Genomic DNA, 21,723 nt, shown 5'->3' on the forward strand with positions numbered 1-21,723 from the left:
CGGACCTGTCTCACGCTATGGCAGCTGTCATTCAACAGAAATTAGCAGATCATTACTTTACATTATGCCACGTTGCTAAGGTTGATTCTGCACAGAAACCCGATGATAGCAAATGTGTCATTACTCTCCTAGACCGAAAACTGTTTGACAGAAAGGTGTCATCCTTCGACTGGAACTCATTTCTATCAGGAAATAACAAAGATACGGCGTACGATAACTTCATTTTGGTCTTTAAAAATTTAAAGGAATCCTGCAAAAGAAGTATAATTACCAAAAAACGAAATAATAAATGTTACTGGCTTACACCTGACATTCTCGCAGCCATCACAGAGAAAGAAGCCCTTTGGTCGAAATGCCGCGCTTCACCGAAAAATACAACCTTAAGAATTGAATTTCGGGTTGCTAGGAACAAAGTAACCGCTCTTCTTCGGTCCGCTAAAAGACGTTACTACGCTAGCCAGTTTCACAGTTGCCACCATGACGTGGCCAAAACGTGGGCTATCGTGAACGAACTACGTGGGCGTCAGCGTAGGCCTGTCAAGGACGCAATAGAGCATAGTTTTGGTCACTTGACGTCATCTTTGGCAAATATTTTAATAACTTTTTTTCTAAGGAACAGCGCATTACCCTTGCCGGATCACGTCCGCCGTTACTTCCTTCTTCTGTGGCTGACTCGGCATTTCTTCCACCCATAACAGAGCCAGATCTTTTCGGTATAATTTCCAGCCTACAGCACAACAAATCGGCTGGAATTGATGGGATATTTATCAGCGACCTTTCCAGAAACTTTCAAAGCTTAAAGTGTGTCCTCCTCTTTATGCTAAATAGTATCATTGAAAGTGGCTGCCTACCACACTCTCTCAAACAAGCACGTGTTATTCCACTTTACAAGGGTGGCAAAAGGAATGATATTTCGAACTATCGCCCAATTTCTATCGTGTCATGTATATCACAAATCTTAGAAAAACATATCTCATCTGCTATGTCAGCATTTTTGCTGAGGCATAATTTGCTCAGCCCGCATCAATACGGATTTGTTGCTGGTTCTGGTACCCAAACATTATTAGAAAACTTGTCGGATTCTATTAATTCCAATTTTGATAAAAATGAAGTGGCATTTGGACTTTTTCTTGATGTTAAGAAGGCGTTTAATTCTGTACACCACGACATTCTATGTGAAAAGTTGTATTGCTATGGATTTCGTGGTCTTTTTCAAATGTTACTAAGAAATAATTTGTCTCAGCGATCCCAAATGGTGGAACTTGGACCTGTGCAAAGCAGTATTATAGACTTACATAGTGGTGTTCCTCAGGGATCCATCTTATCACCTCTCTTATTTAATCTTTATGTTAATGACCTTCCCAGTGTTATAACTTCACAGATTTATCAATATGCTGATGACACCCTCCTCATCTCAGCTAATGCACGATTTTTCGTGCGCACTCCGACAACTTCAAGAGGATGCCACCAAGCTATATGATTGGTTTCATTGTAACTTGATTGAAATAAATCCCCAAAAAACTCAACTAGTGTGCTTTCGCAATGCACACAAACCAATCCCTAAAAACGCAGCGGTTGTTTTGCACAGCTCCAGGTGCACTGCATGTTCTTGCTGTCCCATTACATGTGTTCCGACCGTGAAATATCTTAGCATATACATGGACAGCGATTTATCCTGGAACACACATATGGCGCACCTCAGTAGGAAGCTTAGAGGCGTCGCATGCTTGCTCTATGCTCTAAGGGCCTACCTGCCGTTTGCCATAAGACGTTTAATTGCACAGTCCTAGGGATATTCTTTGCTGAGATATGGCATGTGCTGTTTCTTTAACTGTTCTGAAACATGGAAAAATAGGATAAACCGTATTCTCAAGAATATGGCTAAGAGTGTAATTTATTCAACACCCCATAAACTGCAAAGTGTATTCCTTTCTTCTGGTCTGCCATCCTTTGACACTGTTTTTAAACAAATCACTGTACTTAGATATTTCTTGAACACCGAATTTAGGTTGCCTAATGTTAAACCTATTCCACTACGGAACATTCCTAGATATTTCGTGCCTACAGTACGAACTCATTTTGGTATGTCTGTGAGGTCATTTTATATCCCATGTATATTCAATGAGCTGCCTGATGACGTTTTCAACTTGAACACTCGCAGGCAGTTACGGGGTGCTATTGCCGAGCTTGAGCAGCTCTAGTTCATGCTGTTTTCGTCCACAAAAAAAAAATAATAATTCTGTGATTTGGTAACAGAGGTTGTTGCTGCTGCCGGACGGTGCCCTACATGCCCAATTGCGGCTTTGGCGCGTCCGCGTCCTGTATTGTTTCTTTGAAGTGAATAAAGTATTATTATTATTATTATTATTATTATTATTATTATTATTATTATTATTAAGTATTATGTTATTAAGTATTATTTGCATTCACGTTTCCAACAAAATGTTTGCTGCATATTCTTGAGTGGATTGAAGGCTGCCACTCTGTTCCGTCATCTTTGAAGAGAAATAATAAAACACGAATAAGCGGCACCGCTTGCCACAGGTCGCTGAAAAATGAGTCCGGGAAAAAGAAACGAGGATATTACGGCATACTGTTTTCAGTCAGAAATCTCGGCAACATGTAAGAAGCAAGCAGCCTTTTATAGTTATTATAAGAACAACAAAAGTATGCTGTGAAATAATTGCGTAAAAATAAAGCTTACTTCGGACTCTCTGACACGAACGAGTTGACAGGAACGAGGCGTCGTTCCTGTTCCCAGTGTCGAGTCGAGAAGATGTAAAAATTGGTCCTTGGTGAAAACCAACGACACAATTTCTTCAACTCTTCCCAGGGTCCATTGCTCTCCGAAACGACCCCCCCCCCCCTCCAGCGTTGTTGTTGTGGCAGTAGGAAGAAGCAAGAGAAAATGCACGAGCCTGCTACTGGCTCTGTAGCTGAGTCACCTCCGCTGCCTCGTGCAGACAGGAGAGAAAGCAGAAAAAAAAAGAAAAAGAAGAGGGAGAGAAAGACACGCGCCGCAACAGCCGTCGTCCACTACCTAAGCGGTAGTGGGTGCATTGACGGCGTACAATAGATAAAAATTCGGTCTTATCCACAATTATAGAATGTTATATCGCGCAGAAAAAAGGGGATTGGCTGAAACATGACACTATCTTCTACGTGCAAGAGCTGTTACTGTCCCCGCGAAAACCCTGTGAAAAAAAATTCTGAAAAGGGGATTCATATTTACAGTTGCTACCATAGTTCTTATACTTTACCACACGTACAGACTTGTTCCCACAATAAACGTGATGCTAAGCTACGGATTTCTTTATTTTTTCAATTTGACTGTATCGTACAAACCCCAAAGCATCTGTGTCGTACGTTGTTTTGGCTGCAGCTTTGACAAATATTAAAATGTTCTGTTTGCAGTAATGATGCGGTGTACTTAATTTTAGCAGCTGCGGTCGAAGTGCGACTGCCATTTTTTGCGTCTCTTTTTTTTTTGTAGTTTCTTTTAGTCCTTGCGGCAATCTAACCTAACGAAAACTATTCAAAGGAAAGCTATTGATTTGAAGCATGCAGTTATGACGACGTCTTTCTTCTACAGGTGTTCGATCACAAAGGCGCTGCAAGTAGAAGAGCGCAAGCACTGACTACCGTTTAACGCATAGATAACGGCAAATATCATTTTGTTTTATGTTTCCAGCGTCAAAAACACATCCACATGGGAAGCCGTGCTCTGCCAGATGTCGAAACCAGTGTAACCAAGTTAATATGGCCGGCCTCACCGAGTATGCAGCTTATTTCAACCTGAGTAAACCAGACAAGAAAGTTGCCGGAGGGCCAACAGGTGGTGCTTTTTTTTGCATTTTTATTCCACGGTCTATAGCTGTACTTCCACTTTCCAAACGTTTTCTCTCTTAATGGGATTTATGAATGTTGCTTTTATTTCCAGGTGCCATCTGCGAAAGGAAACAAATTGTTATGCACGCAGCTCAAGTCCATATATCTTTAAAGGCTGCTGGGAGCTGCTGCCCCTACAACCGGACACGAAAGAAGCTGCGATGAACTCAGCGCCTTCTTCCAACCTTGGACCTGAGAACACCTTTCCAAGGGACGCAAAAACAGGAGGAGCACTGAAGTCTAAGCGTTCTGCCTAAATTTTTCCAAGCCCTGTAACCCATGCACACCTAACAAATCACCATGCAATGAACCTCTCAGCTGTATTATTTTTTGTGCATGGATATTCTCAGCATGCTTTATTTAAATAAAAAGCTGCATGAAAAATATCAGCACTTCATACGTATGGGATGGCTTTGTAGTTGCCTATTTGCCATAGCACGAAATAGCAACTAGCCGTAGTACTGATTATTGAAACATTCAGCACTATAATGTGCCGGACTGCCAATTGCTCTGGCTGGATGCCAATAATGCAAAACCAGTGGGCAAGATTGGATTGGAAATATTGGGTAGCCGATAAATCTGGCTGGATGCCAGTTGTGAATATCCAGTGAATAAGCATGTATACAAGATATTGGATTGCCAGTGAGCTTGGCGGGATAGCGGTGATATAAAACCAGTGAGTGAGCTGGGGTGGAAGATATTGAGTAGCCATTGAGTGCCATTGAATGCCAGTAAACAAGGTAGTATGCCAATACTGGTTTTGATAGGAGAGCCAGTCAAATTGGTTGGCATATATCTTGGATGTTTGTGCGCCCCAAACAGACGCCAATATGGACCAATATTGGGACCAATATAACCCATTATTGGACCAGTGGCGGTCCATTAACGGCGTGCTGCTTGGGAAGTGTTAGAGGTTAAAAATTATTCCAAAAATAATTAGGCCAATAATTTATTTGGGTAATTAATTAGAGGCAAAATACGTAAAATCGTGCACGCAGCTGTCAAGAGTAATTGAGAAGTGGTAGAGATTAATGAGTGGTGTCAAACGATTGAGGGTGACGTACTGTTGTGCCCGAAAAATAACTAGGCCAATAAGTTAATTAGGCAAGTAATTAGAGTAAGAGAATGCAAAAGTAAAGGCGAAAATGGTCTCATTAGCCAATGACCTGGCACCACATTTGAATGTACGAAATACTAAAATAGTTAATTATATGAGTCAATGAAGGCGACGTAAAAGATGTGACGTCACGCAACAGGAAGTCGAGAAAAAATGGGCATTGACGCGCAATTTGAAAGCACCCAAGATTAAAGTACTTAATTAAGGCAGATCATGATGATGATTAAAACTTTGTTTTCCACCGAGTTAGGAGGCCCAATATACATTGGTTATGCGCTGCCTCAGCCGCCAGGCGAACGGCTCTTTGCTGGTCAGCGGGGACTTCGTGTCGCAGTAAGGTCTCCAGGCTTCTCTACTTTTAATGTTGTCCCTAGCTCCCGGAAGCTTACGGCATTTCCAAAGTATATGGTCGTGGAACCCCCTCGTTCGCAAGATTTCCATCCCAGGTAGCACAATGTGGGCTATGAAAGGGGGGGGGGGGGGGTAATGGGTCCGATGTAGGCAATGCAGGGCAGCCCTGGTGGGCTCAATGTGGGTGCTGCAAGAGGGGCCGACGTAGGCCTGAGGGGAGCTGTCGGCAAAGCCCCGATGGGCCCCACTAGGGACCGATGCAGGCAGCCCTTGTGGAGCTGCCCGCATTTTTCCTGCATTGCCAGAAGGACACATCCCGCCAACTTCCTCCGATGGTCCTGCTTTGGACAGATTCAGGCAGCCGCTCTGGGTGAATATTTATTTTTTATTTTGGTTAGCCCCTCAGATATGACAAAGGACCGATACGTGTTCAATAGCGCCAGCCGCACTAGGGCTTGCCCACATTATTCTCACAGGGGTCTGACGCAGGTAATTGATGGAAAGCCCTAGTCCAAGCTCTCAAGGGACAGGGCAGCTCCTCGCTCTTATATTCATCGATTTACATCATGGCAGCTTCTACAGCCACAACACTCAAATGCCAAAGGGTGAAGGGTGTTGTTACAAGGTTACAATTCAAGCGGTTGGATGTTTTGGATAACAACTCACAGTATATTTATAGCTACACTTTGACCCGGGCGGAGGGGAGAAGGTGGTGAAGAGCGGCAGATCCTGGCCCTACGAGGCTGGGACGGTAGGTGTTACGACGTTTATTTACACAGATGGTAGGATACGCTGGAGATTAGCACACCACAGCGGACAGACCCAGCTTCCTCGTCCTCTTCTCCTTATTCCGCCAAACCTCACCTTCCTTCAATAAGGACCGCGGGAAGTGCGTGACACTGCCCCCTTCGCAGACGATGCCCGCCGGGCGAGTCAAGGTTCGTCACGTTGATAGAAGGGCTTCATGCGGGCCACGTGGACTACTTGAGTCTTCCGAGAACGACGTCCTTGGGTGGTCACGCGAGAGACTACAAAGTTTACTGCGCTGAGGCGTTCCAATACAACGAAAGGGCCAGTATAGTGGTGCAACAGTTTCTGGCACAAGCCGCGCCTACGCAACGGCGTCCAAAGCCACACCAAGTCACCAGGGACATAGTTAACATCTTGATGACGCTTGTCGTAGCGTTGCTTGTAGCGTTCCTGGGAGGCTAGAGTGCGAAGTCTAGCGAGTCGACGAGCTTCTTCAGCCAAAGAGAGAGTATGCGCTAGTGAAGTTTCAGCAGGGGGTGAGAAAGGCAGAAACGTGTCCAAAGTGCTTCGTGGAGGTCGTGCATAGAGAAGAAAAAACGGACTGTAGCCTGTCGTTTCGTGCTTAGCAGTGTTAAATGCATATGTTATAAACGGAAGGACTTCATCCCAGTTTTTGTGGCGGGAGTCGACATACATTGCGAGCATGTTGCTAAGCGTCCGATTGGTGCGTTCGGTAAGACCGTTTGTTTGTGGGTGGTAAGGAGTTGAATGGCGAAAATGGGATGAGCAGAGCCGAAGAAGTTCTTCTACAACTTCTGCCGTAAACTGTCGGCCACGATCGCTTATTAACACACGAGGAGGCCCATGTCGAAGAATGATGGACCGTAGGAGGAACGCCGAGACATCAGAAGCAGTGGCTGACGGTATAGCAGCAGTTTCACAGTACCGCGTAAGATAGTCTACGCACACTATGACCCAGCGGTTTCCGTTGGAGGAACGGGGAAACGGTCCTAGAAGATCAATTCCCGCCTGTTCGAATGGGGTTCGTGGTGGCGTTATAGGCTGAAGATGACCCGGCGGTGAGCAGGTTGGGTGCTTGAAACGCTGGCACTGGAGGCAGCTGGCCACATAACGTTGAGTAGTTTGACGCATCTTCGGCCAATAAAAACGTTCCTTAGTCCTGTGCTATGTTCTTGCGAAACCCAAGTGTCCGGCTGTGGCATCGTCGTGCATTACCCGAAGAACCTGACACCTAAGACTTGTAGGAACTACCAGAAGAAGCCGCGCACCTACTGACGAGTAGTTCTTCCTGTATAGTACACCGTCACGAATGCAGAATGAGGTCGTAGGGTTCCGGGAACTTGCTGCCTCAAAAAGCGGCGCCAACTCGTTGTCGTGCCGCTGCGCAATCTTGAATTCACCAACATCAGGGAAACTTGTAGAGATAGCAGCTATATATTCATCCAAGACCTCATTGTCGCAATCAGTAGTTTCAAGTGGCAACCGTGACAAGCAGTCAGCATCACCGTGCTTACGACCACTCTTAAAAGACACAGTAAAATTGAATTCTTGAAGGCGCAAAGCCCACCGCGCAAGGCATCCACAGGGGTCACGAAGGTTTACAAGCCAACATAAGGAATGATGGTCCGTCACAATTTTAAATGCACATCCATAAAGATATGACCTAAACCGTTGCACACCGAATACAACAGCTAAGCATTCATGTTCAGTTACAGTGTAATTACGCTCAGCCTTGCTCAAAGAACGGCTTGCATACGCAACATGTTCATCGCCATTGTGGCGCTGTATGAGCACAGCACCAAATCCAACTGCGCTGGCGTCAGTGTGAAGTTCTGTTGGAGCTGATGGACAGAAGTGGCGTAGTACTGGTCCTGATGTCAAAACAAATTTTAACTGACGAAAGGCGGAGTCACAATCGGCAGTCCACTTGAAAGGCACATCTTTTTGCAGCAGACAAGTAAGGGGATATGCTAGGTCAGCAAACTTCGGAACAAAACGCCGAAAATAGGAGCAAAGCCCCAAAAAACTCCTGAGCTGTTTTAACGATTTCGGAGGTTTAATACAAGTGACAGCTTCGATATTTTTCGGATCAGGCCTGATTCCATCCTTGTCTATAAGATGTCCAAGTACCACAGTCTGGCGTTCTCCAAAACATTTCTTGGAATTGAGTACCAGACCAGCTTTCTCGATACACTCCAAGACAATCTCTAATCGACTGTTGTGTTCATGAAAAGTTGTCCCGAATATCACTACATCGTCCAAATAACACATACAAATGTGCCACTTCAGCCCGCGCAAAACTGTATCCATGAATCTTTCGAACGTGGCTGGAGCGTTACATAATCCAAACGGCATCACATTAAATTCATACAGCCCGTCTGGGGTGATGAATGCCGTCTTTTCTTTATCTTCCGGGTGCATGGGGATCTGCCAATAGCCTGATCGCAAGCCAACTGAGGAAAAATAGGAGGCGGAGTGTAAGCAATCAATGGCGTCATCAATACGTGGCAGGGGATACACGTCCTTCTTGGTAACAGTATTCAAACGTCGATAATCAACACAAAATCGCCATGTGCCATCTTTCTTTTTGACTAGAATCACAGGGGCAGCCCACGGACTAGACGATTCCTGAATGATGCCCTTATGCAGCATGTCACGAACTTGTTCTTCGATTGTTTGGCGCTCTGATGGGGATACACAATAAGGCTTCTGGCGGATTGGATCAGCAGTTCCTGTATTGATTCGGTGCTGAGTACGGGACATGGGAATCCGTGGTGGCGAGTCCCGAGAGAAATCGAAAGCCGCAGTATATTTCGCCAGAACTTCCACTAAACTGTGACGGTCACTTGTTGGCAGGGATTTGTTAATCATGGCAAGAAATTTTCTCTCATCTTCTTCTGAGCATGCGGTAGGCTGGGGATTGTCTGTGCTGAGCACGGCCACTGATTTAAAAGTGTCTTCGTCAAAGTTGGCAAGTTTTAGACCACGTGGTAATACAACAGGTTCGTTAGAGCAGTTAGTCGTCCACAAATAAGAATGGCCATTCATGACTGAGATGATGCAGCGGGGAATCAGAATACTTTTCTTCGCGCAGTTGAGGGTGAGTGGTTCAACCACAGCGTCGAACGCATCACTGGCACAGCTGGAACTAACAACTCGTATAAACTCTGCTGACATTGCAGGAATGACTATGTCTTCCGAAACCGAAAGCGTGCTAGGATGGGTCCGCGAATTTTCACGCAAAGCAGATTCAATTCGAGTGCTCACAGAAATGTCTCCATTGCGAAAGTCGAGAGTGGCCCCACATTGCTCAAGAAAATCGAGTCCAAGAATTACGTCATGCGTTGATCGAGTAAGTACTGCGAATTCAGTTCGGAATGTGTGGCCGGCGATAACAAGATTCACGGAACAGACTCCAAGTGGGTTAAGCGGTTCGCCACCAACACCACATAATGTTGTCGTACTATCCCAAGCAAACATAATTTTACGACCAAGGTAGTTTTTAAAAGCGAGACTTATAGTTGCACCTGTGTCCAACAACGCCATAGCACGTCCACCTTCCACAAACACTTCAATTCGGTTCTTTAACATCGAAACGGGCAGAGGTATGGGTAAGCTAGAATCATTTCCGACCTCACCTCCATCGGCCGCACTCACTAGTTTCCCGGAGGTGGCGAACGTCGTCGGGGAGAAGGGGATTGTCGTAGGCGCCGAGATGGTGGTGTCAGGCTACGGTCAGAGGCCGGTGATTCGTTTCTGTTCAGCACCATTCTGCGTTCTTGTCGGCTAGCTGTTGATCTGTACTCATTCCGGCCAGGTGTTCTTCTATATGAATCATCATTTTCAGCAGGAAGCCTTGTACGGGAGTTCACCCACTGTCGACGATACTGCTAGTACGGACGACGATTGCGGCAAAAGCGGGAAATGTGGCCGATCATCCCACAGGCATAACACACTGGCGGCTCACGTTCATTCGATCAATAAGGTTCGTCGTCGCTTGTATTAAACGTTTCATGCTCTGGATGTGATCGACGAGGAGGACGAGAGTGCTCGCTGTTGTAGGCGTTGATGTTGAGAGGCTGGGTGTTCGGGCGATGAGCAGCAGAGCATCGGGTGTCCGAAGGAGACGTAGCAGAGGGATCATAACAGGTAGAAGATGGGCTGTCAGACGAAGAGGTGCTCCTGTAGACGGGTGTGACGTGGCCCCCAATACCTTGATGCCTCCGAAGCTCTTCGCGGACGATCTGGCGAATTGTATCTGCCAGGCTTGTCGTTTCAGACACATCCACACTAGCGACAGTTGTCACATTAGGCAGCCGACCAAACTTCGGAATGATACGGCGTCGCTTCAGAGATTCAAACGTGCGGCAGTGTCGTCTTACATCGGCGGTGGTATTCAAATCGTCCTGGCAGATAAGAAAGTTGTACACGTCTTGCGCTATTCCTTTCAGGAGATGACCCACTCTGTCTTCCTCAGTCATCCGAACATCAACTATTCTGCACAGTTTGAGGACTTCTTCTATGTAAGTTGTGCAGGTCTCCCCCGGTACTTGCGCTCGTTGAGCCAGAGTCTGTTCGGCGCTTTTTTTTCGAGCATCACCAAATCCCGCTCTCATTTCTTCCATGAAGCAATCCCAGGTGGTAAGAGATGCTTCATGATTGTCAAACCATGTTAGCGCAGTTTCTTCAAGAAAAAATACCGCATTCGCCAACTTGGTAGTCGCATCCCAGCGGTTGTATTTGCTCACCCGATTGTAGTGGGTGAGCCAGTCATCCACGTCTTCCCCGGGCTTGCCATAGAAGTGCCGGGGTTCCCGATAAGGCTGTGCGGTGGTCGGATGAGCTGCTGGCGTGTGCTGCATTGAACCATCTGCTTGCGCCATCTCCGTCCGAAGGGGGGGTAGCCCAGCAATTCTTCTGCTCCGGCGAAGTAGGAGAGGTTCCGTGGTGATCTGTACCCCGCACCTCCACCACACTTGTTACGACGTTTATTTACACAGATGGTAGGATACGCTGGAGATTAGCACACCACAGCGGACAGACCCAGCTTCCTCGTCCTCTTCTCCTTATTCCGCCAAACCTCATCTTCCTTCAATAAGGACCGCGGGAAGTGCGTGACAGTAGGTAAACGCCGCTTGCGGCGGGGGCTAGCCAGCCACCGAATTTTATTTGTAGGCTGTCATTGCACTCGCCACTGCTTCAGTGGTGGACGACGGCTTTTGTTACGGCGCGCGTCTTTCTCTCCCTCTTCTTTTTCCTTACTTCTCTATTTTTTCTTCTGTCCGCACGAGGCAGCGGAGGTGGCTCAGCTACAGAGCCAGTTGCAGGCCCGTGCATTTTCTTTTCCTTCTTCCTATTGCCACAACAACAACATAGCTACAGTTTGTCCTGTGGCTCCTTAAAGGTCAATGGTTAACCCATGGTGATATTGCATGCTGGTTTATAGGAAAGGAAAGGCAAGTATCTCACATTTTTCTGTGGACACCTACCCGCATAGCAAGTTTGTACTCTTAGAAGGCTCCTTGAATGTCAAAGGATGGCTGAATTTAATCGCATACGAAGGCTGTAGTAAGACGCCCGACTCTTCCGGAGTACCCGTTTTCGAACCCGACCTCGGCGGCTGCGTTTCGATGGAGGCGAAACGAAGAGGCGTCCGTGTGCTGTGTGATGTCAGCGCACGTTAAAGATCCCCAGGTGGTCAAAATTACCCCGTAGCCCTCCACTACGGCTCCTCTTTCTCTCTTTCCACTTTCACTCCCACCTTCCTCCCTTCCCTTACGGCGCGGTTGAGGTGTCCACAGAAAAAAGTGAGACAGCGCGCCCTTCTCTTCCTATAAATCAATCAATCAATCATACGAAGGCTGGCTCCACCTAGAGTAGTGAAGATTTGACTTCGAAATGATGACACCGAGCTCGGTAGGAGGTTGAGGGGATGATTCCATTCTGCACGTCATAGGCAGGAGCACCCTTGTATTGGCGCATACGTAGCGTCTGGCTGCTTGGTTGCACAACTCTTAATTCCATCGAAAATGGGCTTGAAGACGGGCAGTCGTGCGCCCGCGGATTAGAGGCTGGCAGGTACCCCTAGGCTTGTTTCGGCCTCTTCCGCCACATGGATGGTGCGGTGCTAGATCGCAGGGTCCGCGCTTCGCAGCAGGGTATCTCAGGCTACTCGTAATATTTTGTCCTATCCCTGGAGAATGTGGGTACTCCTAAATTATGTGGTCGAGGGTCCCTCTCGCCCCACAGTGTTTGCACAGATGATGGTCCCTAAGGTCTGGCAGCGCGTTAAATTCCAGACCGGGTTCATGAACGTATTACTTTGTAGTCGCCTCCACGCAACAGCTTCTCTATTATTTGGGCTAACATCTGGCGGTGGTACCAGACTACGTCCCAATTTATAATGTAGATGATTTCCCCGTAATTTTGCAGACACTCGTCGTATGCGCAGTGTTCGGGGGGCTCGAAGAACACCGCTAGGGGGCCAGATGGAGCGGACGCGCTCCACATGACCTTCTGCTTCGACGCTGTATTTTACCCGGAAAACATCAACGCTACAGAAAGTGAGATACTCCATCGGCTTCCACTAATCAAGCTGAATCTGCTGATACCATATTTTCATCTGTAAGCCCAGATTTCACCATCTTCTGGCCGTTCGCAGATCCGAAGAGGAGAACGCCGCGCTAATCCTAGCAGCTTCAGGCCATCGGCCCGACGAAACGCTGCTCAAGCTCACGCGGGAGCCTCCAAGAATGGCTGCTGACAACGCAGCGGCATCGACCGGAGCCACAACACCGACTCAAGAGACAAAACACGAAGAGAACGCTACCAACGACTCACAGAGGACACTCGACAGCGGAGGATGGTTCGTCGCAAAATACCACAAATCGAGGCTGACTGCCGTTCCGGAGACCGGGACTGAAGCGGCAGGCAAACCACCACCGAGCCAGCCCAAACAAAAGGAAAATCTTATTCGCAAAGGCAAACTACCTCCACTGCCGAAAGCAGACTTCAAAATCATTATTAGACCAAAGAATGGGCTCGACATCAGCCAGCTGAGCACGCATCAGATGGCCCGGGCTATAACTAAAGCATGTGGAAACCCAGACAACTGCAACGAAGGCAGCCTACTTATACGGCTGCACAACGGATCTAACATCGCCATAATCAGCACGCCAAGCAAGGAGACTGCCAACGTTGTACAGAACATTCCGAGACTACGCTTCGGTTGAAAAGACTACGCTGTGACGGCTTACGTTGCCGAGCCGGACAATTCATGCAAAGGAGTGATCCACAGACTGGATGTCGGTGCAACACCTACCGAATTGCTGTCCCATCTTAGGGTACGCACCCAAGGAGTGAAAATCCTTTATGCACGAATGCTTGGAAAATCTCAAAGCGCCGTCATAACATTCGAAGGCAAGATCGTTCCCCGCTACGTTTATTACTACGGCGGTGAGACGCGTTGCTACCCTTACCGATCATCGCGCCAAGTTTGCTATATATGCTTCAAGCCTGGGCATAGGGCGGACGTATGCCCGACACCTGACGCCGTTGTGTGCTCGAACTGCGGTGTACCAGTCATCGAGGACGGTCATTCGTGTGAGCCCAGGTGTGCGCTGTGCAAGGAAGCGCATCCCACAGGGGCAAAGGAGTGCAAGCAACGCCTAAGAAAACCGAGGAGTCCACGGACCAGAACGAAAGAGGAAACCGACAGCGCAGCAAAGGGCGATGGCGGCACGGGCGGACGCGGCCGGGCTCGGAAACGCTGGTTCAGCTCAGATGCTACTTCGCCATCCAGGTCCAGGTCGGCGTCGAGCTCGAGATCAAGGACCAGGGAGCCACCAGAAACAAAAAAGGGGCAGCAGCAGAAGATAAAAAAGGAGGAACAGAGTAAGTTGAACTGGGCAGCGCAGCTTTTCTCTGCTTCTCCCACTGTTCCAAAGAACAAGAACGCGCAGGCACAATTCAGTCAAAACACTAGTGGAGAACTTAACGAAGTGCAAGAACTAAGACAAACCATTCAGACACTCAGGGCGGAAAATGCTGAACTGAGACATACTTAACGACCTTATAGAAGAGCTCAAAGCCCAGAGAACAGGGCAGACCGACACGAACGCGCGAACAGATGAAACTCAGCCAGCCACCATAGGGCGGCAAGAATTCGCAACTGCCATGGCAGCCGTGAACAACTCACTAGCTAATCTTAGTAATCTCATTTCTAACATCCAAGCAGATGCGCAAAGAGATAGAGAACGCCTAGTACAATTCACGAGCATGAAATCTAGAGGCAACCCCTATAATAGGCCATTGACCGAGCATGGCGAGGCACCGTAAGAGCTCGGTCAAGTTGGAAACCCTTGAAATATGGCAATGGAACTGCCGCGGGATCAGCAAAAAGCGGGGTCTTCTTAAACAACATATCACAAATTGTACAGTACTGCCAGACATAATCGCCCTACAGGAAACCGGCTGCTCACCCACTCTCCCGGGTTACTCAGCATATGAGGGGCAGGGGGAAAGCAAGGTCGCCACGCTAGTTGCCAAAACTATCACCGCAATCAGACACGACATCGACGAAACGGACATTGACCACGTTCTTATCGAAGTCATTACACAAAAGAGAAGCCAAGAAAGCATCTTCCTGCTTAATGTATACAGCCCGCCCAGCCAAAAGAACGCTAGCTTCAGCGACCTGTTGGGCAAGGCAGAAAAAGCAGCAGGCAAGAGGGGTCTTCTCATATTTGGGAACTTTAATGCCTGCCATAAAAGCTGGGGCTATGTCAGAGAAACTCCGAAAGGCAAGGATCTAGCCAGAGAAGCTGATCGCAGAAGCCTCAGCCTAATCACAGATCACACCCAGCCAACGCGAGTAGGAAATAGCATCAACCGCGATTCGTGCCCAGACTTATCGTTCGTCAAAGGAATAAGGCAGGCAAGTTGGGAAAACGACGGGGAGACGCTAGGCAGTGACCACTGCATCTTGCACATCCAGATAGAAACTCTTCCGATCAGGAAAAATTATGGCCAAGCTAGACTCACACAGTGGGAAGCCTATAGAAAGACCAGGGCGGATTCCGAGGATACAGAGATCAAGGACATTAAGGATTGGGTAGAGGGTATCAAATCCGACTGGGAAAAAGTCACTAAGAAGGTCACTCTCACCAACAAAACGCCCAACGTGGATAAACATCTCTTACACCTCTGGGATGCTAGACGGGGGTTGCTAAAGAGATGGAAAAGGCAGAAGCACAACAGAAAGCTCAAGCTAAAGATCGCCGAGGTCACAAAACAAGCCGAAGAATATGCGATGGAGCTCTCAAAACGGGACTGGGACCAGAAATGCAACGATCTACAGGGGACTCTAGGTTTGGCCAAGACGTGGGCATTGCTAAGGGCTCTCATAGACCCAACTAAGACCAAATGTGAAAACCATAAGACAATCCAAAGGATCGCGCACCAATTCCAAGGTACAGACCGGGAACTGCTAGAGAACATTAAGCAGCGATACAACGGTGACGAAACGGGCGCCGACTACAGCTCGCCATACACGGGAGAAGCAAATCCCACTCTTGACGAACCCATTACTATAGAAGTCAGACACACTGTTATGTCTGCCACAAAAAACACCACCCCAGGCAAGGATCGCATTACCAACGCCATGATTAGGAACATGGATGAGAATTCAATCCACAGATTTAGTTGGTTGGTTTGTGGGGTTTAACGTCCCAAAGCAACTCAGGCTATGAGAGATGCCGTAGTGGAGGACTCCGGAAATTTCGACCACCTGGGGTTCTTTAACGTGCACTGACAACGCACAGCACACGGGCGCCTTGCTAGATTTACTGAATTCATCAACACACACTGGGAGCAGGGGACCATCCCGAAAGACTGGTCTCATGCGGAAATAGTAATGATTCCTAAATCCGGAAAAACTCCCAGCCTGGAAAATCTGCGACCCATTTCATTGACGTCATGTTTGGGAAAGGTACACGAAAGAATTGTGCTTCAGAGGTTGCAGACCCACCTGGAGGACAATGACCTCATGCCGCACACTATGTTCGGATTCCGAAAACATCAACACAGGACATCCTCCTGCAGATCAAGGAGGAGGTGCTTAACACGGTCCCGAAATACGGAGAAAACATCTTGCTCGCGCTCGACCTCAAAGCGGCATTCGACAACGTCAGTCACAGGGCAGTGCTAGACGGGCTCTGCAACTTAGATTGCGGGCAGAGAATACGCAGCTACGTGAAAGCCTTCTTGAGTAACAGAACCGCCACCATTGGAATAGGCGGCATCAGGACAGACACCTTCCCGACCCCCAAAAAGGAAACACCGCATTGCTCAGTGATATCCCCTATGCTCTTTAACATTGTTATGATCGGCTTAGCAAAAAAACTCGAAGAAATTGAAGGAGCCAGATATGCTATCTATGCTGATGACATCACGATCTAGGTGACCAGGGGATCCTTAGGAGAAAAGCAAGACTGTCTGCACAGAGCAGCAGACGCTGTCAACGCATACGCTCGACATTGCGGCCTCGAATGTTCTCCGGAGAAATCTGAGGTGCTCAGAGTCCACAGAAGAGGGTACGATCTGCACAACTGCATAGACATCTACATAGGGGAAAAGAAGATTCCGGAAGTGTCGCAAATAAAAATCCTAGGCATGCGGATACCAAGCAATTGCCGTTTAGATCAAACAATCAGGCAGCTAGCAAGTACCACCACGCAGATCACGCGAATGATAGCAAGAATCTCCTACAGAAGACGAGGCATGTCCGAGGAGGACACATGTAGGCTAGTACAGGCCCTCGTTCTAAGCCGAATTGTATATGGCGTCCCCTGCCAAATTCCGCTCGAACAGAAAAAAGAACAACTGGAGGCAATCCTGAGGAAAGCCTACAAATGCGCTCTTGGACTACCGGTCAACACCTCGACCGAAAAATTCAGTAAACTGTGCATAAACAACATAGTGCAAGAGCACATCGAGGCCCACTTTCTCGCGCAGAAAATAAGACTCATGCAGACGCAAACGGGAAGGAACACGCTAAATATACTGGGCATGAGAGATGCTTGCAGAGAAATGACCAGCACGGGCAGCATACCGAAAGAAATAAGAGATATCATTAAGGTCAACCCGATTCCGAAAAACATGCATCCGAAAATACACAAGGCCAGAAGAGAGGCATGATCCGAGGCACACGAAAGAAGCCTCACAGGGAAAAAAATGCCCACGATTATGTTACTTCCTAATGCGAAATTTGAGCGCAGCTCATCAGCTGTTTCATCTTTTTGATAAATTGAGGCAAAACGAAGAGGCGTCTGTGTGCTGTGCGATGTCAGGGCACGTTAAAGATCCCCAGGGGGTCGAAATTACTCTGTAGCCCTCCACTACGGCTCCCCTTTCTGTCTTTCCACTTTCACTCCCACCTTCCTCCCTTCCTTTACGGCGCGGTTCAGGTGTCCACAGAGCAAATGTGACAAATGCTGCGCCTTTCCTTTCCCGTGAACCAATAGAGAAAAAAAAGAGGCAAGGATTTCGAGCAAGGCACATAAGCACAATTACATACTTCTTTTTTTTATTTTTCACACGCATTCCCTCAAGAAACACTCCACTAACAGTCCTTGGCTGTCATGAAAGAAGCTTTGTGGTCCGAGAAATGAAGAGAGCAATTGAGTTATCGGGAGGTTGCGGGAGGCAGCGCGTGGGTCCATAGGAACGTTGCGCAACGAACAGATAACAGCGACTCGCTGACGCCGCTAGCGAGTGAAGCGAGCCTGGAAGCGAGTGAGAACGGGATGCACGCACCGTGATCCCCCGCTGTACGGTTGCTTTCTGCGGATGAAGGATGCGAGCGCTATTTTAACGCGGTAGCGTTAAGGAGCTCGTGTCGCAGAAAAGCCGGTGTCGTCGGCGTCCAGTGAGCGATAAATCCCGGCATGCACTTCATAAATAAACATGCACTTCATAAATAAAAAGCAAGTTCCAAGATGGGCTGGGTGGGAATCGAACCAGGGTCTCCGGAGTGTGAGACGGAGTACCACTCAGCCACGAGTTCGATGCTTGAAAGCGGTACAGAAGCGCTTCTAGGGAATGCGGTGTTGCCTTAGAAACATGCCGTAGAACGTTATACTGCAGTGTATATCGGTAATTATGAGCATGTTACTTACAGAAGTCGCTGTTACACGAGTAGCGAAGTACGTTTCCGCTACATTTCTTCTGCGCTCTGCGCACATGGAGAGCAATCTTGCGGCAAACACAGAAGAACCCCTCCTCGCAATGTGCGGCGCTGCCCCGACACGTGGCGCGCCACTCGCCCCTGACGTTTCGCCGTGCACCCTCACAGGTTGTAGAATCAAGCGTCTTTCCTTTGTTAGAGGTGCATCTGGGCAGTCCAAGGCATATTTTCAGTGCCTGCGCTTGCACGCTCTCTAAAGTCCGCAAGCAGGAAATGCTCATACTAGAGAGTACTGGGAGACTGTACCGGATGTAGCCAACAAACAGAGCCTCGTAAAGGCGTATTAAGGAGCGTTCAGTTGGACCCCATTTGATGCCAGCTATCTAACGAAGTACATGGCAAAAATTAATTAGCCTCTTCTTCACCATAGCAATATGTTTCGACCAAGATAGTCGGTGGTCAATAATTACTCCCAAGAATCTGTGCCTGGAGACGTATGGTATTACGACTCCATGAAGGGTAATCGGGTAGCGGCTGACACATTTTCCCGTAAACGCGATCACTGCACACTTTTCTGCCGCTAAAAATAAACCTTGACGCCGTAAGTACATCGACGTTGATGGCACAGCTCGTTGCAGTCTCGCACGTAGTTGTGGGCGCGTCGAACCAGAGGCCCAGATGCAGATGTCGTCAGCATATGCACTTATGTGGATGTTAGTTGGCAGTTCACTCACCAGGCCAATTAGCGCAACGTTAAATAAAGTTGGGCTGAGAACTCCTCCCTGTGGAACTCCACGACCGACCTGAAAGTGGGTAGTATCTCCTTCAGGCGTAGTCATGTAAACAGAGCGGCCGCTGAGATAGCTTACAATCCACAAGTACAGCCGGCCACCAACTCCCACGTCCATCAAGAATAGCTTCATGGAGGACGTTGTCGTAAGCTCCCTTTATATCTAAAAATGCAGCAGCTACTAGTCGACGGTGACGCTTTTCGTGTTCTACTGTCGCCACAAGGTCGATGACGCTGTCAATGGAAGAGCGTCCGCGGCGAAATCCAGTCATCATATTCGGATAAAGATCATTACTCTCTAGATACCACTCAAGTCTTGCCAGCACCATGCGCTCCATAACTTTTCCAACACAGCTTGCTAGGGCAACTGGCCGGTATGAGGTAAGTTCGAGAGGAGGCTTTCCAGGCTTCAAAAGAGCAACCAGGCGGCTAATTTTCCAGTGTTCAGGAACAGTACTATAAGCCCATATATCATTGAAATAATTAAGTTGTGCAGTTCTACCATCCTTGCCTAGGTTCGATAAGGTTGAATAAGTAATCCCGTCAGGACCAGGTGCAGATGAATGCCGACAAGAAGCAAGAGCGGCGTCTAATTCAGCTATTGTAAAGGACACGTTGTATTGATCATTCGGCGAAGGCACAATTGAAGAGGCACACGCTCGCCCAATGTCCATATACTTGTCACACGAACCACTTCGTGTATATTTACGAGCACTTACAAGACACTGTTTTCACCCACTCAGCAAGATTCTGGATGAGAGGCCGGACTGCAGTTTTACAACTGCACTCCGCTGCCATCAGTCACAAGTACCGACAGAATATGCCCTCCCATATCATCCCACCCAACCACCATGGACGATGGATAAACCTTTGGTGCACCTTCGTGTTCCCGGAATACTAAAGAAATCAATGGTAACAATTAGTGGACTCAAACAACTCACTCTGGCACACATCTGGTCAGAATATCCCAGTTATATTTACGTATACATCGATGGATCTGTGTCACCACAGGCATCCGCTGCAGCTGTGGTCATACCAGCTCAGAAAACGACTCTGCATTTCCTTTTGGGACATACCTCTACATCAACCGCTGCCGAACTTGTAGCCATTCGGGAATCTATTCGCTATATATGTGGGGAACCACTTCAAAAATGGTGTATATTCACGGACTCGAAGACTGCATTACAAATTTTGGAAAACTTCTTACGCCACACTGCCTATCAGTCCCTGGCACTAAACATTATGGATCTCATCACATCTGCCCAGCTGCAAGGCCACATGATAATGTTTCAATGGATTCCTGCCTACTGCGGCCTCCATGGGAATGAGCAGGCCGATGTTGAAGCGAAAAGCGCACTCATCAATGGCTTCCAAACAGCTGTGCCTTTTTCAAGAGCGGATACGACGTGTCTTCTAAAGAGTTATATGAATGTTGCTACAGCAGCTTACTGGGCTCAACCAGACGTCCGACACATCCGTCTAAGAAGGCTTGATCGAACATTTAAATTTTATGTTCCGCGTGATATTCCGCGTCATCAGACATGCTTGATACATCCACTTCGTTTAAACGTGGCTTTACCGCCCAAGTACTTACATTTAATTGGACAGATGGACTCACCGGAATGTTTAACTTGTGGCATCCCAGAGACTGTGGACCATGTATTATTGGTGTGCCCAGAGTATGCGAACGAAAGAAATGTGCTAGCTGCTTCCTTGAAGCGTTTAGACAAGAGGCCTCTGTCGGAGGAACTGCTGCTGGGCGCTTGGCAGGACAAGGGGAAGGGCGTCCAGGCAGTGCGCGCTCTTTGCCGTTATTTGAGCGCCAGCGGACTTGATTCACGTTTGTAAAGCAAGCTGCTGTGTCTGTATATATATTTCATATGCCTTCTCCCACATCGTCACCCATCATGACCTTCTTCCTTCTCTCCTTCCCCTTCCCCAGTGCAGAGTAGCAGGCCAGATTTGAATTATTCGGGCCAACCTCTCTGCCTTTTCCTTTCAATAAATCCATCTATCTATCTGTCTTTCCTTTCTTTAGATCACTATCTTCGCTCACCCGCTTCTCCCCTTCGGGCCGCGCGGGTACCGGTGCGAGGATGCCCCAATACCCTTGCGTTTAGTAAGTTTTCTCGACGAGGTGCAATAACGCTATCGCGTTCCACTTTTGAAGGCGAAGCTTAAGCGTCCTCCAAATTTTTATCCCCCTCCGGACCGGTCGTCTCTGTGCGCCCGCATACTTGCGGAGCGGGTCGGCGTTTCCGCAACCGAAGAGCACCCTCGCCTCCAGTCAGGAAGAGGGGGGGGGGTCTCCTCTTTCTGCATGGCGGCGACGGTGTTCTACGCAGCACGTTGTGTTGACTAGCTAGCGACGTTAGTAGTCGCTGCTAGCGCTGCCTCCGGCGACCCCCTTTTTTTTTCCTCGTGTGCTCCGGTAGCTGCGCGCGCTCCTGCCCCCATCATTCGCGGCTGAGTGTACCTCCCCCCTCCTCCTGCGAGGCTCCGCGCGCTCCTGCCCCCATCATTCGCCACTGAGTGTACCTCCCCTCTCCTCCTGCGAGGCTCCGGTGGCCGGCTCGAACGGGGGGCTGAAAGGGGGGCGGAACTTGTAACGAGGCCAACGCC

Source organism: Amblyomma maculatum, chromosome 8 (assembly GCF_055883805.1).
Source record: "Amblyomma maculatum isolate TAMU_Amacu chromosome 8, ASM5588380v1, whole genome shotgun sequence".
Lineage (NCBI taxonomy): Eukaryota > Metazoa > Arthropoda > Arachnida > Ixodida > Ixodidae > Amblyomma > Amblyomma maculatum.